The sequence below is a fragment of the Physeter macrocephalus genome, chromosome 6, assembly GCF_002837175.3.
Source record: "Physeter macrocephalus isolate SW-GA chromosome 6, ASM283717v5, whole genome shotgun sequence".
Taxonomy (NCBI): Eukaryota; Metazoa; Chordata; class Mammalia; order Artiodactyla; family Physeteridae; genus Physeter; species Physeter macrocephalus.
This window is the reverse complement of record NC_041219.1, coordinates 33,124,474-33,148,776: the sequence shown is the minus strand read 5'-3', so window position 1 is coordinate 33,148,776 and position 24,303 is coordinate 33,124,474. Positions and strand designations below refer to the sequence as shown.

Sequence of the window (24,303 nt, the reverse complement as noted above, 5' to 3'; positions counted from 1 at the left end):
TTTCTCCATCAAATCTGAATGAGATCCTTGCTGGGTAGAGTAATCTTGGTTGTAGGTTTTTCCCTTTCATCACTTTAAATATGTCCTGCCACTCCCTTCTGGCTTGCAGAGTTTCTGCTGAAAGATCAGCTGTGAACCTTATGGGGATTCCCTTGTATGTTATTTGTTGTTTTTCCTTTGCTGCTTTTAATATTTTTCTGGGTATATAATATTTGAGAGTTTGATTAATATGTGTCTTGATGTGTTTCTCCTTGGATTTATCCTGTATGGGACTCTCTGTGCTTCCTGGACTTGATTACTATTTTCTTTCCCATATTAGGGAAGTTTTCAGCTATAATCTCTTCAAATATTTTCTCAGTCCCTTTCTTTTTCTCTTCTTTTTCTTGGACCCCTATAATTCGAATGCTGGTGTGTTTAATGTTGTCCCAGAGGTCTCTGAGACTGGCTATTGATCCCTTCTAGAGAATTTTAAATTTCATTTATTGTGTTGTTCATCACTGTTTTTTTGCTCTTTAGTTCTTCTAGGTCCTTGTTAAGCATTCCTTGTATTTTCTCCATTCTGTTTCCAAGATTTTGGATCATATTTACTCTCATTATTCTGAATTCTTTTTCAGGTAGCCTGCCTATTTCCTCTTCATTTGTTACGTCTGGTGGGTTTTTACCTTGCTCCTTCATCTGCTGTGTGTTTCTCTGTCTTCTCATTTTGCTTAACTTACTGTGTTTGAGGTCTCCTTTTTGCAGGCTGCAGGTTCGTAGTTCCCATTTATTTTTTTTTGGAACAGCTTCAATCAAATCTTTAATAGAAAGTGATTTAACTTAACTTCAATATACAATCATTAGAGAGAAAGGAATAAGAATATTAACAGAGTATATAAATTTCAATATACAATCATTAGAGGGAGAGGAATAATATTAACAGAGTATATAACAGAGCATACTCACCGAATTGGGCCGACACCTACTTCTAGATCCAAGTGGCAGCTACGAATTCCCTTGAACAGCAATCCGAAGTTCCAGTTGGGAAAGTCCCACGGGTGGGACTTCAGAGTGCTGCCCAAATGAGTCCTGCTTTTAACACCAAGCCACAAGCTGATAGTCATCAGGTTGCGTGCAAGTATGGAGTTCTGGCTATTATCGCAAATGTTTTGATACTTTAGTTGTAAGTCTCAGAATGTTTGCTGAATTCCAGGGACTGGCCAGATTCACAAGTCCCAGGAAGCTTTGTGACTTACTCCCTTCTTTATCTGTTGGCTCCCAAGACTGACTAGCACCGTTTCTGGTGACCTGCTTGTAGTCTAGCAGCTCGATGTGTAGCTCTTTCAGAGTCTTTGTTTAGTCAAAAGCCTATTGTTGTCTCTGAAGCCTGAACAAGACTATTTTATTAGCCTCCCCAACAACAACTTGGCTCTTTGCTCCAGAGGGATCCCACAGACAATGACAGCTTTTGGATTGAAACACTTCCTCTATGATGTTGGGTGTACATTTGTCTTGTATTTACACAGAGTGGCCACAGGGGTTTCTCTCGGCACTACCTGCCTTCTGAGTGGCTTCCTGGCCATTAAGTCTTGCCCCAGAACCTCTTGGTGGATAGACTTAAGAATTTAATCCCCCCAAATGCATTTGCTTCTTTACTTCCCTTTTCTGGTTCCTTCAGCTGTTGGTAAATGTCTATATTCCTATGAATGCGATTGGTCCTGGAAACAGCACAAATGTGTGAAAAAAATTTTTACATACTGTTTTTCAGCCACGTCAGACAGAAGTCTCGGCTTATTACATGCATTCATATTTTATCCCCTGGCTGTTGTTTGGGCTTCAAGATCTGGACTAGTGGGTGCATGATATTTGTCCTGCACAGATACAAGCAGTGAGCCCAATACATCCACAGCAACAGACTTTACCCCAGACCTCCCCACGTGGCCAGGGCCACATGCACCATCCTTATCCTGGTGAGTTTCTTCATTTCTTTTTACTGTCTCTCTTCCATCTTGAGTCTTTGTGTTACTGTAATTGTAAATCCAGGCCAGTAGCTGATGGAAACATCTGTGCTACTAGCTCCAGATTTCTCAGCTTTCAGCCCCTTTGTGCTCATCAGCAGTGACACCGGTGTCTCTAGGTTCTTCTATGATTTCTGCTCCAAAAAAATTATTTTCCTAATATTGTTAAACATTTATGTCTTCTTATTTCTGCAGTGAATCAATTAATTTTTTTAAGGGAAATTTTGGGATCTACTCCTTCCTAGTTCAGCCACTTGAGAGCTCTGGACCTCAATTTGTTTTAAATTTATTAATTATTTATTTATTATTAATTTTTCTCTGTGTTGGGTCTTCGTTGCTGCGCGCAGGCTTTCTCTAGTTGTGCCGAGTGGCAGCTACTCTTCATTGTGGTGCTCGGGCTTCTCATTGCGGTGGCTTCTCTTGTTGCAGAGAACAGGCTCTAGGTGCACGGGACTCAGTAGTTGTGGCATGCATGCTCAGTTGTTGTGGCTCATGGGTTCTAGAGCGCAGGCTCAGTAGTTGTGGCGCATGGGCTTAGTTGCTCCATAGCATGTGGGATCTTCCCGGACCAGGGCTGGAACCTGTGACCCCAGCATGCATACAACTGCAAAGTTCTCCAGCATGACATCAAGGTACAGGTGTATCTGAAACTCATCAAGATGACAGCATTCCTCCCAGGAGAAGTACATGGCCAAATCCTCAGAGGTCACACTGCCCTGAGGTGGGTCTGTCAGCGCAGGCACCACCATCGCAGGCTTTGCGCGGAGTGGAGCGGTGACAGTCCAGCGATTGGGTTGGAGTCGGCATGGTTACTCCCCACAAGCAGCATCGTCGTCCCTGTCCCTTGTTCCCATTGTTTTTGGTGTTGGCCCTCAGTGGCTAAGGTTCGTTCAGTGGGTTGTGTAGGCTTCTTGATGGAGGGGACTAGTGCCTGTGTTCTGGTGGGTGAGGCTGGATCTTGTCTTTCTGGTGGGCAGGTCCACCTCTGGTGGTGTGTTTTGGGGTGTCTGTCAACTTATTATGATTTTAGGCAGCCTCTCTGCTAATGGGTGGGGCTGTGTTCCTGTCTTGCTAGTTGTTTGGCATAGGGTGTCCATCACTGTAGCTTGCTGGGTGTTGAGTGGAGCTGGGTCTTGGCATTGATGGAGATTTCTGGGAGATTTTTGCTGTTTGATATTACATGGAGCTGGGAGGGCTCTGGTGGACCAATGTCCTGAACTTGGCTCTCCCACCTCAGAGGCACAGCCCTGATGGCTGGCTGGAGTACCAAGAGCCTGTCATCCACACGGCTCAGAATAAAAGGGAGAAAAAAAGAAAGAAAGAAGATAAAATGAAATGAAATAAAATAAGATAAAAAAAGTTATTCAAATAAAAAATAAAAGATAGTTATTAAAAATTTAAAAAGTAATAAAAAAAAGAAAGAAAGGAGAGCCACCAAACCAAAAAACAAATTCACCAATGGAGAAAAAAAGAAAGAAAGAAGATAAAATGAAATGAAATAAAATAAGATAAAAAAAGTTATTCAAATAAAAAATAAAAAGATAGTTATTAAAAATTTAAAAAGTAATAAAAAAAAGAAAGAAAGAAGAGAGCCACCAAACCAAAAAACAAATTCACCAATGATAAGAAGCACTAAAAACTACAGACACAAAAAAACCAAAAAACCAATGGACAGACAGAACCCTAGGACAAATGGTAAAAGCAAAGCTCTGCAGACAAAAATCACAAAGAGAAGCATATGCATACACACAAAAAGAGAAAAAGGGAAAAAAAAAATATATCGTTGCTCCCAAAGTCCACCTCCTCAATTTGAGATGATTCATTGTCTATTCAGGTATTCTACAGATGCAGGGTACATCAAGTTGATTGTGGAGATTTAATTGACTGCTCCTGAGGCTGCTGGGAGAGATTTCCCTTTCTCTTCTTTGTTCACACAGCTCCTGTGTTCAGCTCTGTATTTGGCCCCGCCTCCACGCGTAGGTCGCCTGAGGGCGTCTGTTCCCCCCCTGCCCCCCCGCCCCCCCGCTCAGACAGGACGGGGTTAAAATAGCAGCTGCTTCAGGAGCTGTGGCTCACTCAGGGCGGGTAGAGGGAGGGGTACGGAGTGCGGGGGGAGCCTGAGGCGGCAGAGGCCGGAGTGACTATGGACCAGCCTGAGGAGCGCTGTGTGTTCTCCCAGGGAAGTTGTCCCTGGATGATGGGACCCTGGCAGTGGCGGGCTGCACAGGCTCTTGGGAGGGAGGTGTGGATAGTGACCTGTGCTTGCACACAGGCTTCTTGGTGGCGGCAGCAGCAGCCTTAGCATCTCATGCCCGTCTGTGGGGTCCATGCTGATAGCCGCGGCTCGTGCGTGTCTCTGGAGCTCGTTTAAGCGTCACTCTTAATCCCCTCTCCTCGCGCACCAGGAAACAAAGACGCAAGAAAAAGTCTCTTGCCTTTTCGGCAGCTCCAGACGTTTTCCTGGACTCCCTCCCGTCTAGCTGTGGCGCACTAGCCCCTTCAGGCTGTGTTCACGCAGCCAACCCCAGTCCTCTCCCTGGGATCCGACCGAAGCCCGAGGCTCAGCTCCCAGCCCCGCCCGTCCCGGCGGGTGAGCAGACAAGCCTCTCGGGCTGGTGAGTGCTGGTCGGCACCGATCCTCTGTGCGGGAATCCCTCCGCTTTGCCCTCCGCACCCGTTACTGCGCTCTCCTCCATGGCTCCGAAGCTTCCCCCCTCTGCCACCCTCAGTCTCCGCTCGCGAAGGGGCTTCCTAGTGTGTGGAAACCTTTCCTCCTTCACCGCTCCCTCCCACTGGTGCAGGTCCCGTCCCTATTCTTTTGTCTCTGTTTTTCTTTTTTCTTTGGCCCTACCCAGGTACGAGGAGAGTTTCTTGCCTTTGGGGAGGTCTGAATTCTTCTGCCAGAGTTCAGCAGGTGTTCTGTAGGAGTTGTTCCACATGTAGATGTATTTCTGATGTATTTGTGGCGAGGAAAGTGATCTCCACGTCTTACTCTTCGTCCATCTTGAACCTCCCCAAGATGGCTTTTAGATATGAAAGAAAATAGCTGTATTTTATTAGGAGATATGTATTTTTACTTTCTTTGACTAAGTGGGAGTGACAGTTTTCTTCTACACCTTAAACTTGTCCTCTCTACCAACTTCTGTTGTGCCCCTTGATCCTTCATATTTTCAAATACTTAATAGGCCTGGTGGCTCATTTTGATAATTTACTCAGGAAATGGAAACTGCTTGCTCTCTGAGGATGTATAAGGTAAGAATATGCAGCTCATCTTTAGTTTTTGATCTGTTGAATCAGGTAGCCAGCCATTTTGGCAATAGTATGAGTGTGTGACTGATTCTGGTGTGTAGACTGGGGGTTTCATATTGCCAGTGGTGATCTGATATTTAGAATGCTTGCATTTATTTACCTCTTATTATATGTGGACAACTTGAGTAATGTAAGAAGGAAGGTGTAGTGTTAGCTATTGCTCACTAACAATTAAATTTAGTGCTTTAAGACAACATGCATGTCTCACAGTTTCTGTGGGCCAGGAGTCTAGGTATGGCTTACCAGAGTCCTCTGCTGAAGGTCTCAAAAGACTTCACTTGAGGTGTTTTCCAGGACTTAGTTCTCAACTGAAGCCTGACTCGGAAAGGCACTGTTTCCAAGCTTACTGAGGTTGTTGGTTCCTTCTGGTTGTAGGACTCAGGGTTTCAGTTTCATGCTGGCTGTCAGCCAGGGATCAGCTTCAAGTCCTAGAAGCCTGCTGCAATTCCTAGGTCACATGGCATACCACCATGGCCACTCACTTCCTCAAAGCCAGCAAAGGAGAGAGTCTCCTTCAAGATGGGTGCTACACAGCAAAGGAAACCATAAACAAAATGAAAAGACAACATACAGACTGGGAGAAAATGTTTACAAATGATGCTACCGACAAGGGATTAATTTCCAAACCATACAAACAACTCATACAGCTTAATATCAAAAAAATACAAACACCCCAATCAGAAAATGGGCAGAAGATCTAAATAGATATTTCTCCAAAGAAGACATATAGATGGCCAACAGGCACATGAAAAGATGTTCAACATCGCTAATTGTTAGAGAGATGTAAATCAAAACTACAGTGAGGGGCTTCCCTGGTGGCGCAGTGGTTGAGAGTCCGCCTGCTGATGCAGGGGACACGGGTTCATGCCCCGGTCTGGGGAGATCCCACATGCTGCGGAGCAGCTAGGCCCGTGAGCCATGGCCGCTGAGCCTGCGCATCCAGAGCCTGTGCTCCGCAATGGGAGAGGCCACAACAGTGAGAGGCCCGCGTACCGCAAAAAAAAAAACAACAAAAAACTACAGTGAGGTATCAACTCACACTTATCAGAATGGCTATCATTAAAAAGACTACAAATAATAAATGCTGGAGAGGGTGTGGAGAAAAAGGAACCCTCCTACACTGTTGATGGGAATGTAAATTGATACAGCCACTATGGAGAACAGTATGGAGGTTCCTTAAAAAACTAAAAATAGAGTTACCATATTATCCAGCAATCCCACTCCTGGGTATATATCTGGAGAAAACTATAATTTGAAAAGATAGGTGCACCCCAGTATTCATAGCAGCACTGTTTATAATAGCCAAGACATGGATGCAACTGAAGTGTCCATCGACAGATGAATGGATAAAGAAGATGTTGTTATATATTACACAATGGAATACTACTTAGTCATAAAAAAGAATGAAATAATGCCATTTGCAGCAACATGTATGAACCTAGAGATTATCATATTAAGTGAAGTATGTCAGACAAAGACAAATATCATATGATATCACTTATATGTGGAATCTAAAAAAATGATATAAATGAACTTATTTACAAAACAGAAATAGACTCACAGACATAGAAAACAAACTTATGTTTGCCAGAGGGGAGAGCAGGGGGTGGGGAGAGATAAATTAGGAGTTTGGGATTAACATATACACATTACTATATATAAAATAGGAAAATGACAAGGACCTACTGTATAGCCCAGGGAACTATATTCAGTATCTTGTAATAACCTATAATGGAAAAGACTCTGAAAAAGAATATATATAAAAATGAATCACTTTGCTGTACACCTGAAGTTAACACAACATTGTAAATTAACTATACTTCAATTAAAGAAGTGGTTAAAAAAAAAAAAAGATGGGTGCTACAGTCTTACATAAGATAATCACATACAGGTAATCACTTACATCCTGTCACCTTTACCAAATTTTTTGGGTTAGAAACAAGTTCCTGCCCACACTCAAGGGCAGGATTACTAAGAGTTGGGGATCATGGATCATCTTAAGAGTGTCTGCTACAGAAGGGAAAAGGAAATTGGGTTGATCTTGCACTCAGGATTTTCTTTTCACCTATTATAACTAACTTGAAGGCAGGGTTCATGTTTGACTCGTCCTGAATCTTTTGGTCTTCACGATCACCCACCTACTAGATAGTTTCTTATATTTAGTTGGGACTCAGTTGGTATTTGTAGGCTTAATTAACTATTATGCTATAAAACTACTATCAAAGAAAGTGGAATCTCCTGTACTTGGCTTTACAGTCTTGACTCTGCAAGTTGAAAGCCGTTGTTTATGAACTAAGACTATTAAAATTTTAATTATTTCTAACAATGTCTGTTTTATCATCTCTACCATCAAACAGTAATTTTTAATAAATTCCCCTTTTCTCAGAAGAAGCTATACTAGTGCTCTATTTAAAGTTGGAGAATACAGATTACCTTGTTAAATCAATATAGCAATGGTAGTAGCTGAAGATCTGGAATCTTATGAAACATTGTTATGAGAGACAAACAGCTATATAAGGTGGCCTTCTTTTCATAGTGTTTTGTTTCTTTGTCTATCAACATAACATTTGCTTTCCAAATCAGCAGGCAAAACTAGCAAGTGCTTTTTATTTTTGTCTATGAGAAAAATATGAGCTGCCAGATCAAAGGAGAAGTATTTCTAACTCTTGAGACTTGTGATCCTAAAGAATCATATTCAGCACTGTAGAAATATTAATTATGTGTATACTTAATTATCCATATGGCCCTAGGCAAACATTTTGCAAAGCCATGCTGTTTGCAATTCTTTTTCCTTGGATAGATAAGGTGGAGGCTAGATAACTATAGAATACCAAAAAATGATTTTGTAGCATGAACTAACACAAGGCCAGAAAAATAAAGGCCAACAATAGAGGGAAAACTATATAGCAAAGACTTTAGGTCTTTGTGGAATGAGGGAGGACCTAATAAGTCAATATTATTGTAGCAGACAAACCAGGCAGGAATAGCATAGTCAGAGGTAGGAATGGTTCATATTGAATGTGAGAGAGAGGCAGATATTTCCAGTTATTAAACATGGCCATATAATAAATGACTACCATGAATAATCAAAGAATGTACAGTTACCAAATGTGGGGAGGTCTTCAGCTGCAACTGTAATTATGCATATACATTTTACAAGAAGCAGTGTCTTTGTCTTCGGGAACAGAAAAAGAGGAGGGAAAACTATTCACCTGCATTTTGGTATAGCTCTGGAGAATTTTATTTTTATCTTCTATTACCATGTATGCTAGGCAGAATCTAAGATGGCCTCCAAGATTCTTATCCTCTGCCGTACACGTCTGGAATAATCCTCTTCTTTTGAGTGCCTCCTGTATAATCCTTTTCATTTTAGTTTGGGCAGAACTTTTGAATATGAGTCATCACACCTGTGATTAGGTTACAAATCAGTCCACTTTAATCAAAAGCCGGCCTGATACAATCACTTGAGCCTTTAAAAGGGATTGGGTTTTTCCTGCAGTTAAAGAAGTTCAGGGCTTCCCTGGTGGCGCAGTGGTTGAGAATCCACCTGCCGATGCAGGGGACACGGGTTCGTGCCCCGGTCCAGGAAGATCCCACATGCCGCGGAGTGGCTGGGCCCGTGAGCCATGGCCGCTGAGCCTGCGCGCCCGGAGCCTGTGCCCCACAACAGGAGAGGCCACAACGGTGAGAGGCCCGCGTACCACACACACAAAAAAAGTTCAAACCTTGGAAGCATTAGAGGGCCTATTGAGGGGACCACATGGCAAGGAATTGTGGGTGGCATCTAGGAGCTGAGTGTGGCTCCTGGCTGACAGTCAGCAAGAGAGTGGGGGTCAGTCTTACAATTGCAAGGAACTGAATTCTGCCAACAACCAGTGATCTTGGAAGAGGGTCCCACACTCTAGATGAAACCATAGCCCTGACAGACACTGATTTCAGCCTAGTGAGATCCTGAGCAGAGGACCCAGTTAACCCAGGCTCCTGACCACAGAAACTGTGAAATGATAAATTTGTGTTGATTTAAGCTGCTAACTAGGTAGTAATTTGTTATGCAGCCATAGAAAAAGAATATGATACCTTATATATGGCCTGAGTATCTACACTAACACTTTCCTAAACATGCTCCATCTCTTCCTGACTTTGTATCTATACTCAGGTATTCTCTTCCCTGGAATGATTTCTTTTATATATCTGTTCTAGCCATCATTTATGGCTCATCTCATGTGCCATTGCCTTGTTGACATTTCTGTGTTTCCAGAGATGAATGTCATCTCTCTGTCCCCTAAGTCTGCAGTGTACTTTGTGTCTTTGTCATGTAACTTACGTATTTTACTTGCGTTAGAGTTATTTGTATTCATGGTTTATGCTTTTTGTTTTAAATTTGTTTATTGATTTGAATAGGAAATACATATATTCAAATATTCCAAATATTTTGAAAGAATATTTCAAAATATTCTTTTGAAAGAATGTATAATGAAAAGTAAGTGTTTTTAGCCCAGTTCACCAGTCCCCCAGTCCTCTGGTCCAGAGGCAACCTTTCTTTTCAGTTTTTCCATGTATCGTAATGTAGAGTTTCTATACACAGGCAAGTATATATGTCCTCCTTCCTATCTATACAAAACTAACATAGTATTTATCCTCTCAATTTATCCTCTCTTCTTCATTGTGAAATGTATGAAGAATTCATGTCTTTTTCCTTCTTATATTAATCTCCTGAGGTACCTAAGTATTTAAGACCTACTGATTCTAATCTTTCCCACCAAACCTTTCATTTGATGTTACTTACATTAACTCAAAACTCATTTTGACAGACATTTTGATTAAAATGCTTTCCTTAATACGGACTCAAAACCTTTCTGAACATTTCACTGTTAGGGTGCCAAAATGCCAGAGACTCGTAACTTTAAGACATGTTTACTGTATTAGAAGAACCACATGGATAAATATTTCTGAATACGCTGTTATTAGCAGACACCCTTTCTATCTTCTCTGGTAATCCCTCTGCTACTCTCTTGACAGAGTGGTTATTGTGTGAGGGGTCTTATGGGGGGTGGAATTGGGAGCACTGCAATAGGATAAGGGGTTTTCAGTTTATATAAGAATTTGTGAAAATGTTCTTTGAACTGAATATTAGATATCCGTTCTTATGATGCTGTTGGGTAAATGAAGCTAATAACATTTTCTGCAATTCTAAAAAATTAAAACTCTAGAAAACCTAACTTTTCTAATTGATGAACATGATTCTGGAGCCTTATATTTTGTTAAAGCTTTTACTAACTTATTTACTTCTTAGCATCTAGTTGTTTTAATGACCTTATTAAAAGTATTAACTACTTCTGCTTCCTTTTCCTCTCTTAGCCATTCGCAGAGTATCTGATTCCCTTTCCTAATTGGTGAAACTAGAATGAGTGAAAAAGAAAAGTTACCTGGAACTATGATCCTGATGGGATTAAAAACCCCTCATGACTAAGTTCTTATCAAGTTTGTTTTTAAAGTGCATATGTGTGTTTCCTTCTTCTCTTTCATGCTCTCTTTATTCACAGTTGTGCTGCTTAGCACATCATTCAGGAAAATATATAGGGATAATGATATTATATAACAGCTATTAAGACCATTGTTAGCAGCTTTATAAGTTAGTGGATGGTTAGAAACTGAATTTGATTGAATTTGAGTACTGAAGATTGTGTGTTTATCTCTGAATTTCGTTATGGAAGCCCTCGTCTTTCCTATTTCATAGGATAACACTGATCTTGTTGAAGAGGAAATTTGGGACTAGTTTATTTTTTATATGACTTGTGTATTAATAGCTACTTCATAATTAAATGTGTTCTCTGTAACAGGGATTCCGTGATTTGTAAGAAAATAATAAATTTCAGCCCTCATCCAACTGAGTTTAGGAAAATACTAAACTTAAAACTTTAGATACCAAGAAGATATTTATTGATGACCTCATTTTGTAAATATATATGGTTTTCTTGAAGATTCATTTAGTACTTTATAGAATTTTTGATTATAGTATTTTATATATATATATTTAAAATTTATTTATTTATTTTTGGCTGAGTTGGGTCTTCATTACTGCACGTGGGCTTTCTCTAGTTGCGGTGAGTGGGGGCTACTCTTCGTTACGGTGTGCAGGCTTCTCATTGCGCTGGCTTCTCTTGTTGCAGAGCCTGGGCTCTAGGTGCGTGGCCTTCAGTAGTTGTGGCACATGGGCTCAGTAGTTGTGGCTTGCAGACTCTAGAGCGCAGGCTCAGTAGTTGTGGCGCACGGGCTTAGATGCTCTGCAGCATGTGGGATCCTCCTGGACTAGGGATCAAACCCGTGTCTCCTGCATTGACAGGTGGATTCTTAACCATTGCACCACCAGGGAAGTCCCTGTTTTGAATAATATCAATTTATGGAAATTTATCAATTTATCAAGTGATTATAGAAACCACTTAAAATTAGTTTGATTGTTAGTTCAGTTACATAAATTTCCATAATGATTTGCACACAGTAGGGATTTATTGTGTCTTCTCTGGTTCCAACTGACTGAAACCTAATTCTTAATCCGTTTAGGCCAAAAGGGAATTTATTTACTGATGTGACTGAGACAGAGAGAGGCAAAGTGAGGCTAAGCTTAAGGAAAGAATGTGACAAGGGAGTTGGGTATCATCAGCAGGGCTCTTTTTTCAGTTCTCGCTTCTGCCTCAGTGTGTTTACTTCGTTGTCTTAGGCCTGATTACTGCACATGGCTGCTGGTAGAAAGGGACTTTAGTCAACTCTCTTTCAGTTTCTAAACTAAAAAAAAAAAAAAAAAATCTCATATATAGGTGTAGCTTTTTATAGGCCCAGCTTGGATCACATGTCCCTCCCTCCCCATTTGCCAAACAGCAGTGGCCTAGAGAGTAGGAATGATTTTTAAGAAGATGCCAGTTCATATTCTAACTACGTAATTACAGAGATGGGTTAGGAATATTTCCAATAGGTGGTGGGATGGGGGGTTGGGGGAGATGAGGAAAGGTGACAATAAACACAATACCTTTTGAGATGGGGAAGAAAGGGAAAGATCTGGAGTATGTGGAGCTGTTTAGGAGGGATGCTTTGGCAGAAGTCAGTAGGAGATCATTTGGGTTATGTATTAGTCAGGGTTCTCCAGAGAAGCAGAATCAGTAGCATGATTATATATATATATACACACACAGACATATATATAAAAAATAAATTTAAATATAAGGAATTGACTTACATGATCATGGAGGCTGACAAGTCCCCAAATCTGCAAGGTGAGTCAGCAAGCTGGAGACCCAGGAGAGCTGATGGTGTAGTTCCAGTGTGAAGGCCAGCAGGGTTGACCCGGGAAGAGTCAGTGTTTCTGCTTGAGTCAAAAGCAGGAAAAAAACTGATGTTCCTGTTTGAAGGCAGGCAAGCAGGAGGAATTCTCTGTTACGTGGGGGAGGGTCAGCCCTTTTGTTTTATTCAGGCCTTCAACTGATTGGATGAGGCCCACCCACATTAAGGAGAGCAATCTGCTTTACTCAGTCTATGGATTTACATGTTAATCTCTTTCAAAAGCATCCTCACAGAAACACCCAGAATAATGTTTGACCAAATCTCTGGGCACCCCATGGCACAGTGAAGTTGACACATAAGATGAGACATCACAAGGTGCTACATGCTAGAATATGGGGTGGGGTGTGTTTTGTACTAAACAGTTCTAATAAAGAGCAAGTTAAAATTATACTGATAAGCATTAGATATGTAACTTGGCGAGCCTGGTTTTTCTGAATGTTTTTCATTCTTATTGTAGCCAAAACACATAACACTTTATCATTCTGTAAAATGGGAAGATATTTGGAATGTGAAATGGCGTATATAAACAACCAACCTTATGATAAATGAAACTGGAGTCTACTGGCCTAAAAAGCCACTTAAAAGCCATCCATGTAGATATGAAGTTATAAATCTTCAAAAATACATCTATTGAGTTAACGATGTAGCTGAAAATTTCTTTGAATGTTAGATATCATTGGGGAGTATTTCAGTATCTGAAAAATTAAAGTCAGCTTTACCATTGGGAGAAAAGAGTGCCTGTTAGGTGAGAATTCTGTGTATTAACTTTGTATTAGGTTTTCACAAAAATCTCCTCTGTTTTCTTATATTCAACAGGTCAAATCAGTTTGAAAGCATTTACCTTTTTCTTAATGGGCTGATTAGCCTTGCCCCCTCAGGACACTCTTTTGAAAGCTTAACATTGTGCCATGAGGTACAGGAGAAATGTTTATAGAGTCTAGACCCAGCATCACAAAGCAGGAGAAAGAAGGGTGGATTTGAAGCTAAGACACAATAAATTGATAACTAGCACACCCCAGAATCAATGCTTATTTTGATTTTGGCGCTTAGGATTCTTGGACCATGTAGATAGTATAAATTTAAAGCTGAAAGAGTTGAGAATAGGTCATAGTTAAGAATTCCTGGAGGCTATAAAAACCCAAACCCACTGATTACCTAACTGGAAAACCTCCCCAAGGCAGTTGCAGGTAAGCTCCCGAGTTTATTGCTCTGGTTAGCAATTTCATCTTTTTTTTTTTTTGGTCTCTGGGGATTTCATTTACATTCTTTTGAACTCCTAGCTCCAGTTTTCTTTCCATACAGGGTTGTATTTATTTTCTTTGTCTTATTTTTGTGCTAGTGTCAGCCTTCCTCCAGCCACCCTCCCACCCTTTGTCATGACCTTCAATGACGTTTATTCTAGGTGTTGAGGATACAACAAAGCAGACAAATCCCATGTTCTCATGGAGCTCATCTTTTTAAAGGGGAAATAAAAATAGATAAAATTACTGTATTAGGTGATGATAAATGTTATGAAGAAAAGTGAGGTAGGATAAAGAAATAAAGTAATGAGGGTGCTGTTTCACATAGGTCAGGTTAGGCCCTGCTGATACAGTATTGGTAGTGTGATGTCAAAGTCTGTAAGCGTTAATTATACATTTGTATAATGAGCAGTTCATCTTATTGTCCTAAGCAATGTTAACTCATAAGCTGAGCTAAGAAATTGGATATTGCTGCAATAACTCAAATATTAATGTAAGTTTTAAAAAGATAATGGGGAAGTATCCTGAAGACAATTCCTTGAGTACTGTCAGTCTTTAATATTTCGTATTATAAATGTTGCCAGTGTTGAATAATAAACGAATCTGTAAGATGATACACCAGGCAGTGCTTCTGACATGCATTATAAACTCATCTTTTTCCAGAGTCTGTTGCTCCTCCTGTATTCACTGTCTGTTAATGGTGCACCACCATCCATCTTGTTGTTTATGCCATTAGTTTGCTTTTCCTTCATTCGCCATGCATTTATTTATTTATTTATTTATTTATTTATTTTTGTGGTATGCGGGCCTCCCTCTGTTGTGGCCTCTCCCGTTGCGGAGCACAGGCTCCGGACGCGCAGGCTCAGCGGCCATGGCTTATGGGCCCAGCCGCTCCGCGGCATGTGGGATCCTCCCAGACCGGGGCGCGAACCCGGTTCCCCTGCATCGGCAGGCGGACGCGCAGCCACTGCGCCACCAGGGAAGCCCCCCGCCATGCATTTAAATACCTGCTTGTGTTAGGCACTGAGAGCAGGAACTAGGGTGAGGTAAGTGAGGTACTTGCCTTGGGTGTAAAATTTAAGAGGATGGCAAAAAAACCCTCAGTAATCACGATAAATACTATTTTAATGCAATATTTAAAAAAATCAATGTATGCCAAAAAAATCCATGATGAATGAAATATCAAACTTTTAAATAAAGAAGGGATTCAGTCTTGCCCTGGCATAAACCCAAAAGCCTCACTTTCCTTACCTTAGCTCTGGCTCTGCTGACCATGTAAGGGGAATAAGCCATAGTGTCTGCCCATAATGAGTTTACCAGTAGGGGGAGAGAGACATGTGAATAAGTAAGTACAAAAATAAAAGTCCACTAAGGTAGAAATAAAATAGGGGTTCAAAGAAGACATTTTTGCAAAGAGGATGTAAGGATTAGGAAAGAACCTGGGTCATCCTAGACTTCTCTTTCTTCCTTAGTTTTAGCAAATTTTGTCCTCCTTTCAAAATCCCTCTTGAATATATCCTTTCCTTTTCTCTAAACCCATCATTAATGCTATATCCTTAGCTCTTTTCTCTCCTGGATTACTCCTAACTGGCCTACTGCCAGAGAGCCTTTGTTAAAACACAGATCTTATCATGACTCTCTCCTAGTTAAAATCCTTTAATAATTATCAGTCACCTTCATTATAAAAGCCTGGCATCCAAAGCATTTAATGATCTCAGCTCTGCCTTTATCTTGGCATTCTCCATGGATTCAGACTTATCAAAATCTGTGTGTTGGCCATCTGTTTATCTTCTTTGGAGAAATGTCTATTTAGGTCTTCTGCCCATTTTTGGATTGGGTTGTTGTTTTCTTATATTGAGCTGCATGAGCTGCTTGTATATTTTGGAGATTAATCCTTTGTCAGTTGCTTCGTTGGCAAATATTTTCTCCCATTCTGTGGGTTGTCTTTTCGTCTTGCTATGGTTTCCTTTGCTGTGCAAAAGCTTTTAAGTTTCATTAGGTCCCATGTGTTTATTTTTGTTTTTATTTCCATTTCTCTGGGGGAAGGGTAAGCTGGGACGAAGTGAGAGAGTGGCATGGACATATATACACTACCAAATGTAAAATAGGTAGTGGGCAGCAGCCGCATAGCACAGGGAGATCAGCTCCGTGCTTTGTGTCCACCTAGAGGGGTGGGATAGGGAGGATGGGAGGGAGACACAAGAGGGAGGAGATATGGGGATATATGTATATGTATAGCTGATTCACTTTGTTATACAGCAGAAACTAACACACCATTGTAAAGCAATTATACTCCAATAAAGATGTTAAAAAAAAACCAACTCTGTATGGTTCTCCAAATGGCCTTGCATGTTGCCATTTCCTCTTCTTGGAAAGCTCTTGTTTCTTTTCTTCTCACAGCTAAATTCTGTCCATACATTAGCACTCAGAACAGACCTTGCCTTCCCAGAGGCTATGGTTTACATGTATGAATCTTTGGTTCCTAACACTTACCGGCAGTTAATATTTGTAAAATATCTAGATCAGCCTTAGTGAGAAAGAGTCTGTACTTTTGTGCTCGTGCACATAGCTTCCATCCCTGCCACCATGTTCACTGTGTAAGCATCAAAGTGACCAAGGACAGAGCCTTTCTGACCTTCGTTGGATGAGTCATCTTTTCCACCTGGTTGTTCAGCTCTTCCTCTGCTATAGACGATTATTTGGTTATTTACACTTTGTGTTTACTTCTATAGGGTCATCTACATGCCTCTTTTATAGACTTCTTTGTGTCTGATCATTTATTATTGCTCCTTCCAGCCTCCTGATCGGTTAGCAGAGCTGTTAGCCACTGTCCAATAATGCATATATATCCTTACCTCAAACCACTTCTCTCTCATACAAAGATGATGAAGCTCTGCCTGATGGTGAAATTTCCTTTCAAAACTGCCCTTTAGAATAGTGCTACTCAAACTGACCATGTGAAGGACTTTTTGTTTTGTTTCGTTTTCAGTCATCATGATTGATCCTTTTGTAAAATATAAAACCACACACTTAGTTATTGAGGTAATGTAAAATTGTTATAAATGTTTTCAAATGTGTACTCTCACTGTTTATACCTGTGTATATATGTTGTTATGGAATGATAAAAAACAGTTTGTGAGCTAGCTTTAGTCTGTGGACCATATTTTAAGTGACACTGCAGTAGTTCCCTCCTGCATGGGGATATAATGTGATAGCAATTTTTATCTTGCACCAGCATATCAAACTGATCCATCCATGAGCTGTGTGTTTTTCTGCAGGAGCCACTCTTGGAGAGTTGTGCAAATCTTTGTTATTTCACATGGCTACATTGTTCCTTCTGATTTACTGACTTAAAGAAGGCAAGGGGGAAGTGATATCAGGGGCTTCCTTTGTCCCTTTCTATTGTAATGGCTCTTATTTCACAGGTCAGAGAACCAATGTTTGGGTTTTGGCTGCTGCTAAATATTTCCATCCCAATTGTGTACTCAGGGACCAGGTACATAACCAGATGGTGGGTCTGTAGACCCATTGGGCCAACTGTGAGATGGACTTGGGCCAGGACTCCATTTATTATTTGGACTCTATGTTTCCACTCTAACTGGGTAGCCATAAAGGTATTTTGGGTACCCTGGTTTCAATGTCAGCTTAGAAACTATATCCAACAGTCCCTGGATGGGTTGGGTATTAATTACTCTTTTACCAGTGTTGAGCTACTCTGGTAAATGGCAGCACATCTCTTTGGAGAATGATTGGAGGAACATTGACTTTTTTTTTTTTGCTCAAGAGGACTCAGCCTCCCCTTACATTGATGAGCTTTAGGTCTCTGAACTGGCTTAGATCTGGAAACTGCACATAAATCTTCTGCTCTTCAGTTCTTAGTCTTTTTTGGCCATAAAATTCAAGAAATAGTGTTATTAGCTACTTGTTGTGGGTTGAATTGTCTCCCTTAAAAATTAATATGCTGAAGTAGTAAACCCCAGTACTTCAGAATGTGACTTTATTTGAAAATAAGGTCATGGCAGAAACAATTAGTTAAGATGAAGGCATACTGGAGTAGGTTGGGCCCCTAAACCAACATGGTTGGTTCTTATAAAAAGGAGAAATTTGGACATGGAAAACACATACAGGAGAATGCTGTGTGAAGATGAAGACAGAGATCAGAGTGGTGCTTCTACAAGCCAATGAATGCTAAAGATTGCCAGCAAACCACCTGAAGATAGGAGAGAGGCATGGAACAGATCCTAACAACCCTCAGAAGGAACCATCCCTACTGACATCTAGATCTTGGACTCTAGCCTCCAGAGCTGTGAGACAATAAATTTCTGTTGTTCAGTCACTCAGTTTGTGGTGCTTTGTTACAGAAGCCCTAGCAAATGAATATACTACCCACTTCTTTTGCCTCTACAAAAAAAAATGGCTAATGATTTATTAGCCGTAGTCACAGATCCTTGCAGGTCAATGTTCTCTGGTTGCTGCTCTGATTTTACTGTCTTTCATGGCAAATACATTAATCTTGTTTCTAATGGTTAAGTGCTACCTCCGGTGCCTGCTATTTTGGAATCCTATCACTCCCATTGACATCCCATCAGTGTTTTAGAACCTCCTTAAGGTTTTCTTGCTAGAAGTTATATTCTGAGTCACAGGAGCATGCCTCCATGTAAATACACTTTCGTTTCTCTAGTATTCTTGCTTCTGCCTCAGCTTACCACCCTCAAAGTATACTTCCATATATGTGCCCCAGTTCTCGATGACACATGTCAGACAGGCTCAGCAGCCTGAGAAATAAATAATTTCTTCCCATAGTAGAGACTGTACTACCCAATTGGAACGATTATGAGTAAGATCTGACCCTACTTATTGGTCTAGAGGTAATGAGGGGAGACAGTGCGGTTCTTGAGGAGGACATCTTTCTGAAGTATGGCTTTCACAAGTCTCCAAGCAATTAGAGGCTGCTTTCCTTTATGAAAGGGAATGGAGTGCATCATTTCAGCCCAGAGGGTTCAGCGGAATATGAGCATTCATGTTCTTAATGAACCCAATATCAGCATACCATGTCTCACTATCTTACTCTCTTCGTATCAGAGCCCTGATTACAGCAAGGGAGACCTGCTGGGGCTATATGTTTAGTCTTCTTTGTAGCTCAGCTACTCAGTCAAATCTTAGACCTGATTTTCAGTACAGTCTGCTCTCTGGGTACAGGAGATAAGGTTTACTTTAAATGCTGATTTTTATAGCATGCTGTTTTTTACAGTGTGCCCTGAATTTTTTTTTATAAGTGTATTAAAAAAATATATTTATTTTGGCTGCGCCACGTCTTAGTTGGGGTATACGGGATCTTTAGTTGCGGCATGCATGTGGGATCTAGTTCCCCGACCAGGGATTGAACCCAGGCCCCCTGCATTGGGAGTGCAGAGTCCTATCCACTGGACTACCAGGGATGTCCCATGCCCTGCATTTTGATAGGTGTTTTACCCAAGTTAACAAATATGAATTCCAAAATCTTAGTTATGATTGCCTTCATGTATTTCAAGTATTTGAGCTGTTGTATAAGCTTGTACCTTCTCCTTCCTCCTCTACCACATTTCAGTCCACCTCAGGTAAGAATTTTAGTCATTGTATTGCTATGGCATCTAATGGGTTATCACCGCTCATATATCATTAGAAATTGGATCCTTGATGCCCCCTGACCAGTAAGTGATACAATTCCATAATCCCATTCTGAGGATCTGTTTTCTAGTACCACTTCTGTTACCAGAAGTCCTAATTAGTGTTTTCTCCAAAAGAAGACCCTGAGGATAAGGATTTAGGTGCAGGAAGTGTATTTTCAAGGTGATCCCAGGAAGCCTAGGGAGGAAGTGGGGTAAAAACTGTGGGTTCTTTAAGTGGGAAGCTATTAGCATCAGTACGACTGTCCACATAATTGGCAAGAGAACTCACAGATGAGTCAAGGACATATGGTGTGGGCATTAACAGGGTCTCTATGAAGAGTACAGATGTAAAGCAAGAGCACAGAAACTAGCACACAGAATTAAGCACTTAATAAATTTAGCTATTATTTTTATTGGTGGTTAATCACAAAACAAATAGTTTTTATTCATTTTGTTTGATTTTGCAGTATGAAAGGATTCATTTCAGGTTACCTTTAATTAGTGAACTCCTAATTAATTTTCAATGTGACTTGATTTGTGAAAATTTCCAACTTTCCAAAATATATTTATTTTGATAAGTGAGGTACTCCCATAAGCCCTGACTTATGATTGAACTACCATAACAGTGAAATGATGACTGGCCTTTATTTAGTCTTGATAACCTAAATCCAGCATTTAGGTCTTGCCATGCAGTTATTTTGAAGCTAATTGCTTCACCCCAGCTTTTGTAATCTGTTTTACTTCTTGTTAACATGATGAAAGAAAAGGAAAATTTCTATTTTTCTCTATTTAAAAAAAAAACTATGTTATTTATGGTTCACTGGGGCCTCAGGGAAATCCTTACTTAAGGTTCAAATGGTAATTATCATTCTTTCTCAGAGGAAATGTCTGTTGCACTTGTGAAACTGATATTAAATTTAGAACACAAAATTTGATGTTTCATATTTTTAAATTATTTTTTCCTACTTCTGTTTGATTTCATCATTATTTGATCATCAGCTACATTAAGGAAATGAAATTAATTTTTCATTTTTAAAAATTAATTTTCCAAAGGAATATTTCAAGGCAAACCATATAAGGCAAAATATCAATTAATAATTTAATAGTTGACATTTTTTGGTGGGAGAGGCAAGTTAGAGAAGGAATACAAAAGAGTGAGCTTGATAGGAGCAAAATACTTAAAAGAGTTATACAAAAAATAAGGGTCACAGAATAAAAAAGTTTATATCAACATTTCAGTTGGATAATATATATAGTTGGAGAATAATAATAGCTGGCAAATTACTGGAATAATTAATAAAGTAGTCATTTGGTGTCACCAAGAGGACAAGAAATTGAACTGTGGAAGGCAGCAAAGGTAAATTTTACATTCTTTTACAAACAAATCATGCCAAATAATTTCTTTTTGATATCCAGGCAAGCTTAATGAGTAAACAAAATCGAATGAGCTTAGAGTATATAGAATGTTTAATATTCTTTTTTATGGATACATTAGATATGGTGCCATATGACATTTCATGAATAAAGTAGAGAAAGGTTAATTATAGAAATAGCAGATCATATGTAGAAATAACAGACTAAAATAGAAATAATAGTTATAGAAAATTTGAATATACAGATAGGTTTAATTAACATTAAAAATAAAATCGGTGAATTAAAATACTTACATATTATTGTCATTTACATATTAAAATTCATTTCCCCAGTTTGTCATTATATTAAGATATTGTTAATATTTTTAGACATATGTACTGACACGTTTACAGAAATATTATGACACCAGGGATTTCCTTCAAAGTGGGGAGGGTATATAGATAAAACAAACTTGACCATGTGTTGGTGATTTTTGAAGATGGGTGGTGGGTACATGGGGGTTTGTTATACTATTCTACTTTTGAGTATGTTTAACATTTTCATAATAAAAAGTTAATAAATCCTGTGGTATATTGCTCATGGGTAGTATTGAACATAAATGGATGTTAATTATGCTTCTTTTTCCAGTTATAATTAATATTTTTATAACCTAATAACAATAATAGTCACAAAGACATGGGGCAGAAAATAAAGAAAATATTTCTTTTGGCAAGGTTGTGGGCAGAACACTCAGAATTTTAAGTAAGTGAACTAAATGGATTTTTAAGCCAACAGGACCTTGAAAAATTTCTATTCCATTTTGTACATTTGCAGATGATAGGATTTGAATTTGGCTGACCTTGTTATTTGTATCATGACTCATATTGCAATTTGGGTCTCAGCTTTTGATTCTGGGATTTTTCCCACTCCATAAGATGCTATCTACAAAAGTAATGTAAGATTCTTTTAGCTCACTGAGACTCAATTACCTGTACAGAGCGGGGGGTGGGGTGGGGTGGGATGTAATGGGTAGCTGAAGTGGCAGCAGAGCACAGTGATCAAAGTTCAAATCATAGCTCTGCCACCTGCTAGCTGTGAAACTTAGAACGCTTTATTTCACCACTCTGTCTCAGTGAATGGGGAAAAATAATAGTTCCTGTTTTAAGGATTAAAATAAATAATGTATGTTAAAATGGATAGTAATCGAATCTATTTCCTAGACACTTTGTAAGAATTACATGAGATTATGTATTTTTAGGAAATAGCTGGCACATAGTATTTACTCAATGAATACTTAGTATTGTTATCTTGTCATTATTATTATTACCATCTTCATACTATCAAGGCAGTGAGGAATTTATTTAAAAAATTTTTTTAACATCTTTATTGGAGCATAATTGATTACATTGTAGTGTTAGTTTCTGCTGTATAACAAAGTGAATCAGCTATACATATACATTATCCCCATATCCCCTCCCTCTTGTGTCTCCCTCCCATACTCCCTATCCCACCCCTCTAGGTGGTCAGAAAACACTGAGATGATCTCCCTGTGCTATGCAGCTGCTTCGCACTAGCTATCTGTTTTACATTTGATAGTGTATATATGTCAACACCACTCTCTCACTTCTTCCCAGCTTACCCTTCCCCCTGCCCATGTCCTCAGGTCCATTCTCTACGTCTGCATCTTTATTCCTGTCCTGCCCCTAGGTTTTTAAGAACCATTTTTTTTTTTTTTTTTAGATTCCATATGTATGTGTGAATATTTGTTTTTCCCTTTCTGACTTACTTCACTCTGCATGACAGACTCTAGGTCCATCCACCTCACTACAAATAACTCAATTTCGCTTCTTTGTATGGCTGAGTAATATTCCATTATATATATGTGCCATATCTTCTTTATCCATTCATGTGTCAGTGGACACTTAAGTTGCTTCCATGTCCTGGCTATAGTAAATAGAGCTGGAATGAACATTTTGGTACATGACTCCTTTTGAATTATGGTTTTCTCAGGGTATATGCCCAGTAGTGGGATTGCTGGGTCGTATGGTAGTTCTATTTGTAGTTTTTTAAGGAACCTCCATACTGTTCTCCATAGTGACTGTAGCAATTTACATTCCCACCAACAGTGCAAGAGGGTTCCCTTTTCTCCACACCCTCTCCAGCATTTATTGTTTCTAGATTTTTTGATGATGGCCATTCTGACTGGTGTGAGGTGATACCTCATTGTAGTTTTGATTTCCATTTCTCAAATGATTGGTGATGTTGAGCAATCTTTCATGTGTTTGTTGGCAATCTCTATATCTTATTTGGAGAAATGTCTGTCTGGTTTTCTGCCCATTTTTGGATTGGGTTGTTTGTTTTTTTATATTGAGCTGCATGAGCTGCTTGTATATTTTGGAGATTAATCCTTTAATGGGAGTGTTTCCTTAATTTCTCTTTCAGATTTTTCATCATTAGTGGATAGGAATGCAAGAGATGTCTATGCATTAATTTTGTATCCTGCTACTTTACCACATTCATTGATTAGCTCTAGTAGTTTTGTGGTAACATCTTTAGGATTGTCTATGTATAGTATCATGTCATCTGCAAACAGTGACAGCTTTACTTCTTCTTTTCTGATTTGGACTCCTTTTATTTCTTCTCTGATTGCTGTGGCTAAAACTTCCGAAACTATGTTGAATAAGAATGGTGAGAGTGGGCAACCTTGTCTCGTTCCTGATCTTAGTGGAAATGGTTTCAGTTTTCACCATTTAGAATGATGTTGGCTGTGGGTTTGTCATATATGGCCTTTATTATGTTGAGGTAAGTTCCCTCTATGCCTACTTTCTGGAGGGTTTTTATCATAAATGTGTGTTTAATTTTGTCACAAGCTTTTCTGCATCTATTGAGATGATCATATTGTTTTATCCTGTAGCTGTCCAGTTTTCTCAGCACCACTTATTGAAGGGACTGTCTTTTCTCCACTGTATATATTTACCTCCTTTATCAAAATAAGGTGACCATAGGTGTGTGGGTTTATCTCTGGGCTATTCTGTTCCATTGATTTATATTTCTGTTTGTGTGCCAGTACCATATTGTCTTGATTACTGTAGCTTTGTAGTATAGTCTGAAGTCAGGGAGCCTGATTCCTCCAGCTACGTTTTTCTTTTTCAAGATTGCTTTGGCTATTCGGGATCTTTTGTGTTTCCATACAAATTGTGAAATTTTTTGTTCTAGTTCGTGAAAAATGCCATGGGTATTTGATAGGGATTGCACTGAATCTGTACATTGCTTTGAGTAGTGTAGTCATTTTCACAGTGTTGATTCTTACAATCCAAGAACATGGTATATGTCTCCAACTGTTTGTTTCATCTTTAATTTCTTTCATCAGTGTCTTATAGTTTTCTGCATACAGGTCTTTTGTCTCCTTAGGTAGGTTTATTC

General features: G+C 39.5%; 1 protein-coding gene across 6 annotated transcripts in view; it reads left to right on the top strand.

The window, feature by feature from the left end:
* The window catches only part of ANKS1B (ankyrin repeat and sterile alpha motif domain containing 1B), a 1,202,038-nt gene that overhangs the window by 56,586 nt on the left and 1,121,149 nt on the right, over positions 1–24,303 (top strand). The window lies entirely within an intron of this gene.